The sequence below is a fragment of the Jaculus jaculus genome, chromosome 2 (genome assembly GCF_020740685.1).
Source record: "Jaculus jaculus isolate mJacJac1 chromosome 2, mJacJac1.mat.Y.cur, whole genome shotgun sequence".
NCBI classification, from domain to species: Eukaryota; Metazoa; Chordata; class Mammalia; order Rodentia; family Dipodidae; genus Jaculus; species Jaculus jaculus.
Window position 1 is genome coordinate 149090172 of NC_059103.1, and position 8722 is coordinate 149098893.

Genomic DNA, 8722 nt, shown 5'->3' on the forward strand with positions numbered 1-8722 from the left:
ATTGTACAAACTCAAGTAGTTTTTTTTTTTTTTTTTTTTTTTTTGGTTTTTCGAGGTAGGGTCTCACTCTGGTCCAGGCTGACCTGGGATTAACTCTGTAGTCTCAGGGTGGCCTTGAACTCACGGCGATCCTCCTACCTCTGCCTCCCGAGTGCTGGGATTAAAGGCGTGCGCCACCACGCCCGGCTTTCAAGTAGTTTTTAATAGACAAGGGTCATCACGCCCCAAGACAACAGAGGCAGCCAAAGAAATTCACCATTCTGTAGTGTCTGGGGTCTGACTTCTGCTTGAAGACCAAGGAAGGAAAAGCTGCACTGCCATGTAGCAATCCCCCTTCCCACTCCAAATCCTGGCTTCTGCACCTTGCCTTCTCGGGGAGGGCCTCGCATTCCACCACCTAGGCCACCTCAAGGGCTTCTAGGTGGCTGCAGGCGGCTATCTCGATGGTCTCCTTCCCTAGCTGCTTCAGTCTTCTTCTCTTCCACGTTCAGACGGACTTAACCTCTGAACATGATGGATCTGTTGCTAAGAGCTTTCTGAACAGGTTCAGAATCATCAAACACAACAAAGCCAAAGGCGGGTGGGTAACTTCACACCACTGTTGATGCGGAGTTCCACCATAGTCTCATAATTTTTAAAGAAATCCTTCCGTTCTTACTTGTCCACCTTGTGTGTCAGGTTGCCCATGAAGAGCTTGTGACTGACCATTAGGGTGTCTCACCATTCTTTGGGGTTCAATAGCACCTTGCTCACCAGCCTGTCAGATTAGCCAAGGTCCCGGCTGGGGAGGAACATTGATCTAAATGTTGCTCTCGCGCTCTGTGAGCTCTCGAGGCCTCTGCGGTGGGAGCTGATTCTGGCTTAGGCTATGGATAGGGCTGTGAAGCTGGTACTTTAACAACGTCAGGGGCGATCCAGTAACTGGACAGCTCCACTAGGAGGAAGGTTTTTACTGGTCACAGACGCCCAAGAAAACGCACGCAAATCCTCTTGCAGAGTGTGGAGAGTGTTGGAGCTGGAGAGGAGCTCTTCCGGTCATGCTTGAGAGGCTCTTCCAACACCGGCTCAGACTACTCCTACTGGATTTTAGGAGCAGGCTCCAGCTCCAGCTCTTCTTCTGGCTCATGATCAGACTCTGGCTACTCTAAATGTTCCCCCGAGTCATTGCTGACAATTTGACCATAGAAAGTTCAGGAATATCAGGCACCATGTCAGGTGTCTGCTGTCTTCATGTCCTTCAACTTCTTCCTCACATTTCTCCTGTTGCTTAGTGACAAGGCCACCGAAGACTTCATCCTGGTACCGGACAATGTCGTTATGAACATAGAACTTGCTTGCAACAGAGCCCTCAGGAGCGAGGACAAAGGTGCACACGAACCTCCGCAGAGCGTGGTTGTTGTGAGAGAGCAGCCCCATCGCCTGGACCACCGCACCGTCACTGAAAGCAGCATGAGCCCCCCCCTCCCCCGCGGTGAATCTCGGTGTGGCATTTGGTGAAGTGTTGGGACATCACTTTCCAGTGGATTTCTTTCTTTCCATAGACTGCTTCTGCTGGATCTCCTTTGGAATCCAATCCCCCATGCATGTAAGAAGAGTTCTTTCCCTAAAGCCTATGCAGCACCCTGGGCCTTGGTTCAGCAGTGTTAGTACTGTGTCACTAACTCTCGCCGGCCCATCCGAGGACCAGGATTCTCCATAACCTCTGCTTTGGTCATTTCAGCCTGTGCAGCTGAGAGGGAGAGGAACGAGTTCGGCTCTACTGGTTGGAGGCTAACAGGGATCCCTTGCGCCAATACATCTGCCTCATAAAAGTACTATTATTATTTTGTGATACTATGGATCAAATCCTGGGTCTTGCTCATACAGGGCAAATGCTCTATAATAGAACTACATCCCCAGCCTAGAGGTGTCTTCTGATGAAAAGTGGAAAGAATTTAATGCAACTCATTTAATCAATCGGTCCCTTAAAGATTTGTTTGCTGTCTCCCTTAAGAATTCCTTTTCGGGCTGCAAAGATGGCGTAGCAGTTAATCACTTGCCTGTAAAGTCTAAGGACCCCAGTTCGAGGCTCGATTCCCCAGGCCAGATGTACAAAGGGGGCGAGCGTCTGGAGTTCGTTTGCAGTGGCTGGAGTCCCTGGCATGCCCATTCTCTCTTCCTCTCTCTCTGCTGCCTTCTCTCTCTCTGTCTGTTGCTCTCAAATAAATAAATCAAAATAAACAAATATTTTTAATAAAGAAAAAATAATTCCTTTTCCAACCAATGATAGTAAAAAAAAAAAAAAAAGTTTTTTTCTACACAATCTTTTTCAAAAACATTTAAATTAGCTTTACAGTTTTTCTATTTTTGAAATGGTCTAATGTGTCCTGGGCTGAACTTGCTATATAGCAAGAAATGTAAGAATGGCCTGATTCTCCTGTTCTTACCATTCCAGTTCTGGGATGACGGGCTTGGTCCTCTCCACTCACTTTGTGCAGTGCTAAGGATCAAACCCAGGGTTTTCTGTATCCTTGGCATATTCTCTACCAACTAAGCTACAATCGCAGCTCAAATTTAATTTTTTTGAAATAGAATTGATTTTTTATTATTAAATTATTATATTTACTGAGGGAACTACAGAACCAAGGAAAAGAAATTGAATACAGCTAAATAGCATGAGCACCCATGAGGGCCTAGAAGAACTGTTTAAAGAGATTTAAATAGAAAAGAAAAGAACACACAGAAAGATCCTGCAATGTGAAGGGCAGGAGGGGATAACGAGGAGGGGAGACTTACCAGAAACCTGGAGGTTTAGGAGTGATGAACAGGCAGGCTTCCTCAGGAAAATCGTAGACTTCAAAGACAGTGATAGCGCAAACAAGGGTGCACATGACTGCAGGGCATTGTTTTTTACTTAAACAGAGTCCCAGGGGTCACCAACCACACTTTAAGACTTGATGTTCTAGGGGATGGAGAGATGGCTTAGCAGTTTAGTGCTTGCCTGTAAAGCCTAAGGATCCCAGTTCAAGGCTCAATTCCCCAGGACCCACATAAGCCAGATGCACAAGGTGGCAGATGCATCTGGGGTTTGTTTGCAGTGGCTGGAGGCCCTGGAGTGCCCATTATCTCTCCCCATAAGTAAATAAAATATCTATAAAATAATTGCTATTCTAGGGCCAAAAGGCTGGTGTCATGTAATGCTTCATTAATGAACCAAACCTTGGTGTCTGGTTGTTCAGAGGAATGGAAGAGTCTGAAATGAAGGCAAGAAAGAGCTCTGGAGCTCCGGGGCAAGGTTGCCTCCACAAGCAGCTGCCTACCACTGCCAGATCCTTTGTGCCATCCCCATCCCTGCCTGAACGCATTCCTCTGGCAACCTCCAGAGCCCACAGCAACCCAGGAGAGCCAGGTGTTCCACTCCAAAGAATGTCATGCAGTGCAGAGACAGGCCCTGCCCCTCCTGCTTACTCTTTAAATCCTTTAACAAATCTTGGCCACATGCGCATGTGTGTGTATGATTTATTTATTTGATAGGCAGAGAGAGGCATATGAATAGATAAATAGATAGATGATGGATAGATAGTGCAAATGGGAACACCAGGACCTCTAGCCATTGCAAATGAACTCCAGATGCATGTGTCACCTTTTGCATCTGGCTTATGTAGGTACTGGGGAGTTGAACCTGAGTACTTAGGCTTTGCAGGCAAGCCTCTTAACCACTAAGTGATCTCTCCAGTCCTATATTTTTTAATTAACCAAAACTTTTTAATTATCCCATGTTATCAATTCACTATACAAATGGAAAATGACTACTAGCAAAATAGGTAAAGAATTGTGCTCTATACTTCTTTAAATGGAGTAGATGTCCATCCCAATTATTTATTTTTAATAGATTCTAAGTAGTTTAGTAAATGTATGAGTCAGGTTTTCTAAAGGAACAAATTGTATGAAAAGGGAATTTACTGGATTAACTTATGTCACTCCAGCAGTTTGCAGGCCAAGAATCAAGGAACCCAGTAGCTGCTTTGTCTACTAGGCTGGATGCTTCAGCAGTCCCATTTCAGCTCTGAAGACACAGGGAATTTTTGGAGAGCCGCTTGTCTTCAGTCCACACTGGAAAGTTGCAAGTAGCACCGACAGCTAGGTGGGTGGGAAGGATTCTTGTCTCCCAGAGTTTCCTTAGCTCACCCCCCCACACACACCCCCATAACTTTTCTGTGGAAAGGGCTCACTGTGGTGGGCTTCCTCCTTCAGTTACTCTTTCCTAGAAACAAACTCAGAGAACCACTCAAGAGGGACGTCTGTGGTTTCCTAAACAGAAAAAGTTGGCACAAAACTTAATCATCACAGGTTCACCTCTTGTCAACTTGACACCAAACCATAGCTCCTTATATCATACTTAATTTCCAAATGAAGATATCCAAAAGGTTATAATTCCACTTAAACATGATATAAGCATCCCACATACTCCAGGAAATGCATAATCTTCCTTCAACTCAAAGCAAGGTTCCTTGAGGAATGCTTAGTCTCTAATATAATAGGTTAAATATAAATTCAAAAACAGATAACTGGTGATATAATCTTAATAAATATCCATTGCCTAATAGAGAAATAGAGGAAGAACAAAAGCATCTTAGTATTGATGTACATATGTACCAATACTCTTAACAAAGTAGGACAGAAACACTCATGGCAATTACAGTCCTCATTTTTGTAACTGGTCACATGACTTTAGCTGATATCTTTAACTACTTTCTTCTACTATTCATTCTATATTCCTCCCCACCTTCAGCAAATATCTCAGCAGGTGTTGGTTCTTTACATAGAGGGGTAACCCATACCTTCCTGAAGGATCTGGGCTCTGCTTTGATTAGGTTGTTGCAGTTGTCCATCGACTTTGATAACAGGGCATGGTGCCACCAAGAAGCACCCTAAAGGATCTCCTGCACTCCAGACATACTCTTCTTTACATCCATTGTGAAGAACCAGTCCAATTTCCCTCTGGTAGCCTGGATCAGTTGTCCCTGCTAACACTATAACTCCTTTCTTAACCAGTTCACTCAAGGGTATCAGGAGCCCAAAGTGGCTAGGGGGAAGTCAGCTTCCAGTTCAAAGGAATGTTCTTTGTGCCTCCTGGCAAAATCACTCCCCAACACCTCTATACCAGAAGAGTGGAAGGCTGCAGGAACAGGAAGTAAAAATTTGGCTAGTGGGTCACTTGCGGTGATGGCAATGGTACCATACCCATTTCCACCCCTTGATTCCTGGACCTAGGAATCCAGGCTATAGGAGAAACAGTGCCATATAAAGGACACTGATTCAGAACACATTCATCCTGCTGGAGGAAACTTCCCCAGCCCTCCAAGCTATTGCCACCTAGGTGGCACTATAACTGTTTCTTTAAAAGACCATTCCACTGTTTTGTCAAGACAGCTGCTTCAGGGTGGTGGGACACATGGTAAGACCAGTGAGTTCCATAATCATGAACCCAGAACTGCACTTCCTTGGCTGTGAAGAAAGTTCCTTAGACAGAAGCAATGCTGCATGGAATACCACAGATAGTAGTTTTGGCAGAGGTACTACATGCAGGAACAGTAAATCCATACCCAAAATAATTGTCTATTCCACTAAGGACAAAATGCTGCCTTATTATTCCTTTGCTCTGGAACATTTCTGCTTATAAATATGAAGGAGGAACTTAGTAGACTTCTTATCTATTTCACTTCTGGGAACATCATGATAAATCAGCCAGTACCAAAAGTCTACACGAGTCACACAATTATAAGCATTGTTTTGCCTATGTTGTCCATTACTGTAAACATGTTCACCTCTCCTTTGGCAATTCAGTGCTTCCAACTGGCCCTTGTTACTCTGAGATACAGCTAGCCCCACTGCATCTAAGTCACCTAATGCAGCAACTGCTGCTTCCACTGTGACGTCTTCTTTACCTAAAAGACTAATGATTTCACACTTCAAGTATGCAGGGGCTCCACTGACAAGTCTGTTTCTCAAAGTCTGAATGAAGAACACATCTCCTGGATGCTCCCATTGTGGGAAAAAGATAAATTTATAATGAAAGCATCAAGCAACACTGACAGCCAGGTAGGAGAAAAGGACTCTTTGCTCCAATAGCTTCCTTAGATCAAGCCCCACTCTGAGAGGGGCTGCCCACTCTGGGCAAAGGGCTCACTCTGGGGGAAAGGACTTCCTCTTTCAGTTAATCCATTCTGTAAGCAACCTAAGACACTCATTCAAAAGAATGTCTGTGGATTCCTAAGCAGACCAAGTTGACAATGAAATTTAACTATAACAGTAAGTAAACCAAAATGACAGTGATCCTACATTTTGGTCAACTGAGTTCTTCTCTGAATTAATTTTCAAATGATATCTGATATCTTGCATTATATAGAGGTATAGATACCTACATTGATACATTTCCATTGTTAAACAAGGGACTTGATAGGTCAGTGGGTAAAACAACATGTGGTCCTGAGTTCAGATCCCCAGTACCCATATTAATGTCAGGTGTGGCACTGCACACCTATAATACCAGCACTCAGGAAGTAGAGACAGATAGATCACCAAGGCAAGTTGGCTATTCAGATTAGCCTAATAGGGACACCATGGTTTCAGGGAGAGCTCCTTTACACTACATAAGATAGACAGTGATTGATGAAGACACACAAGTTGAACTCTGGTCTCACACACATGTGAAGAAATATGCACTCATACTGCACATGTATGCATACACACACACACACACACACACACACACACACACACACACACACTTGAAACCATTTCAAACAAGTATATCCATTTGTTTTTAGCTGTGTCCTCAGAGTTGAAACATTTCCTCCTAAAGGGGAGGAAAGATGCTAGCAGACTTAGACAGAACGCAGAGTGAACCAGGCTCAGGAGCTCAGAAAACTTATAAGACTCACAAGACCCCTATATAAAATTATGTAAGCAGGAAGCAATTTGGGATGGGGGTAGTCTCTGATGGTGCTTCTTGTAAGTTATGCAGGAACATCCATTGATATAGTTTTTGTGTGCTGTCACCTATCCCGGGGTGCACTTTTCTATCTTTAAGTTAGCCATATAGGTATCTCCTCCCCATGCTCCTGTAAATAACCCTAATAAGTTCATGGGTTCAACAAACTAGTCAGGAGTGAAATCCTTTCTTTGGTTTGCCTTTGCTGCCCTATGTCAGGTGAGTAGATGCTTGTCTATTTCCCTAGAGAAAATGTCATCATTTAGTGAGGGTCACATTAATATTTCTAGATTTTTATACCTTTAAACTAGATGACAGAACAACTAAATATTTGAGTCTGTCTCTCCATGAGTTAAGAAGTGTGCTATCCAATTCTCTTTTTAAGTAAAAACAGCCTCCTCTGTACTTTTTCATCATCTTCCCTGAAAATGTTTATCTGCCAAATGAGGGAGAAGTGGATGAATTACAAACACTAGTGTATCTTCTGACAATACTCATGGGAAGGTCATTCTCAAGTTGTCATTAAGTTTACTGTGAGAAAATTGTGAATGATTTGTTTGGAGACTCTTAGCTATTCCCAAAATCAAGATGTTTGGACAACTATAGATAAAATTTTATCAGACTGAACTGAAAATGCTGTGATGATAGCAAAATAAGTATAGTTGTTTCATGAACTTGTTATTAATACACATAGACCTTATGTCCAGAGTACTATCATTCTCTAAAATTATGTGAGCCTGTTTCCAGCAAAGTTTGTAAACAGTGATGCTTGAAAACCAAGGTCAAGGATTGATTGAACAGGATATCCAAAGTGCTTATGGATTGTCTCTGTTTTTTCCAGTCTATGGAACATAGCTAAACTTCCACTTCCACAAAGATTTCTGTTTTTGTTGTTGTTAGTGCTCACCACACTTGAAGTTATAAGTTAAATGTCTGTTTCCTTTAAAAAGCAAGACAATCATTAGAACAGATATCTCTGTTGTCTTACTTTGTTCTTTGTGCTTTATACTACTCAATTAAGTCTGAGTAGCTGTTGAATGAATGAATGAAGGAATTAATGAAAAATGAACAAATAATGAATAAGCAAAGTCCGGAAAACCTAAAATCAAATTGATAACTGAAATATTCAGTGGGAAAAGTTTGACACAGTCCTAGTATTATAAAATTTTACATGAGAATAATTATTTTACAAAATATTATTCATATAGAGTTCATAACATAAAAAATGATGCCATAGGAATGATTAGTATTACCTGAAGACTAAGGGAAAGAAGGCACCCAAAATAAGCAAACTGACACCAACAAATAAACCTTCAAGTTCTTTATTTAAAAAAAAAATGATCTAGGCATCTTTAGAATACTTTGCGGAAAGTGATTATTTATGGGATAATAAATATCCTAACTAATTGGAATGCCTCAGAAGAAGTATTACTCTACTATTCAAGTGAACAGTCACACTGAAATAAGTGTGTTTTTCCAGTACATCCAAATTTTGTACTTAAAGATGAAGGCCGCATATTCATGAACAGGGGATGTTTTTTAGTATATAAAATTACTATTAATTTGGTATGCTTTGCTCTTGGGGCAATTTGCTCATATGTTGTTTTCATATTTTAAGGATATTTTTAGTGAAAAAGTACATTATGTTTCCCTGTGCCACAATAGTCAGACTTCAGATCTAAATCTAAAAATGTCCTGATGAGCCACAGCGGGCACAAGTGATCCATGAAATTATTCAGTGCTGGGCAT

At 42.1% G+C, this 8722-nt stretch overlaps 1 pseudogene; it reads right to left on the bottom strand.

Annotated features, from left to right (window-relative positions):
• Positions 1 to 200: 200 nt before the first annotated feature.
• On the bottom strand, positions 201 to 2870 carry LOC101598983 (annotated as a pseudogene).
• Between the last annotated feature and the right edge of the window lie 5852 nt (positions 2871 to 8722).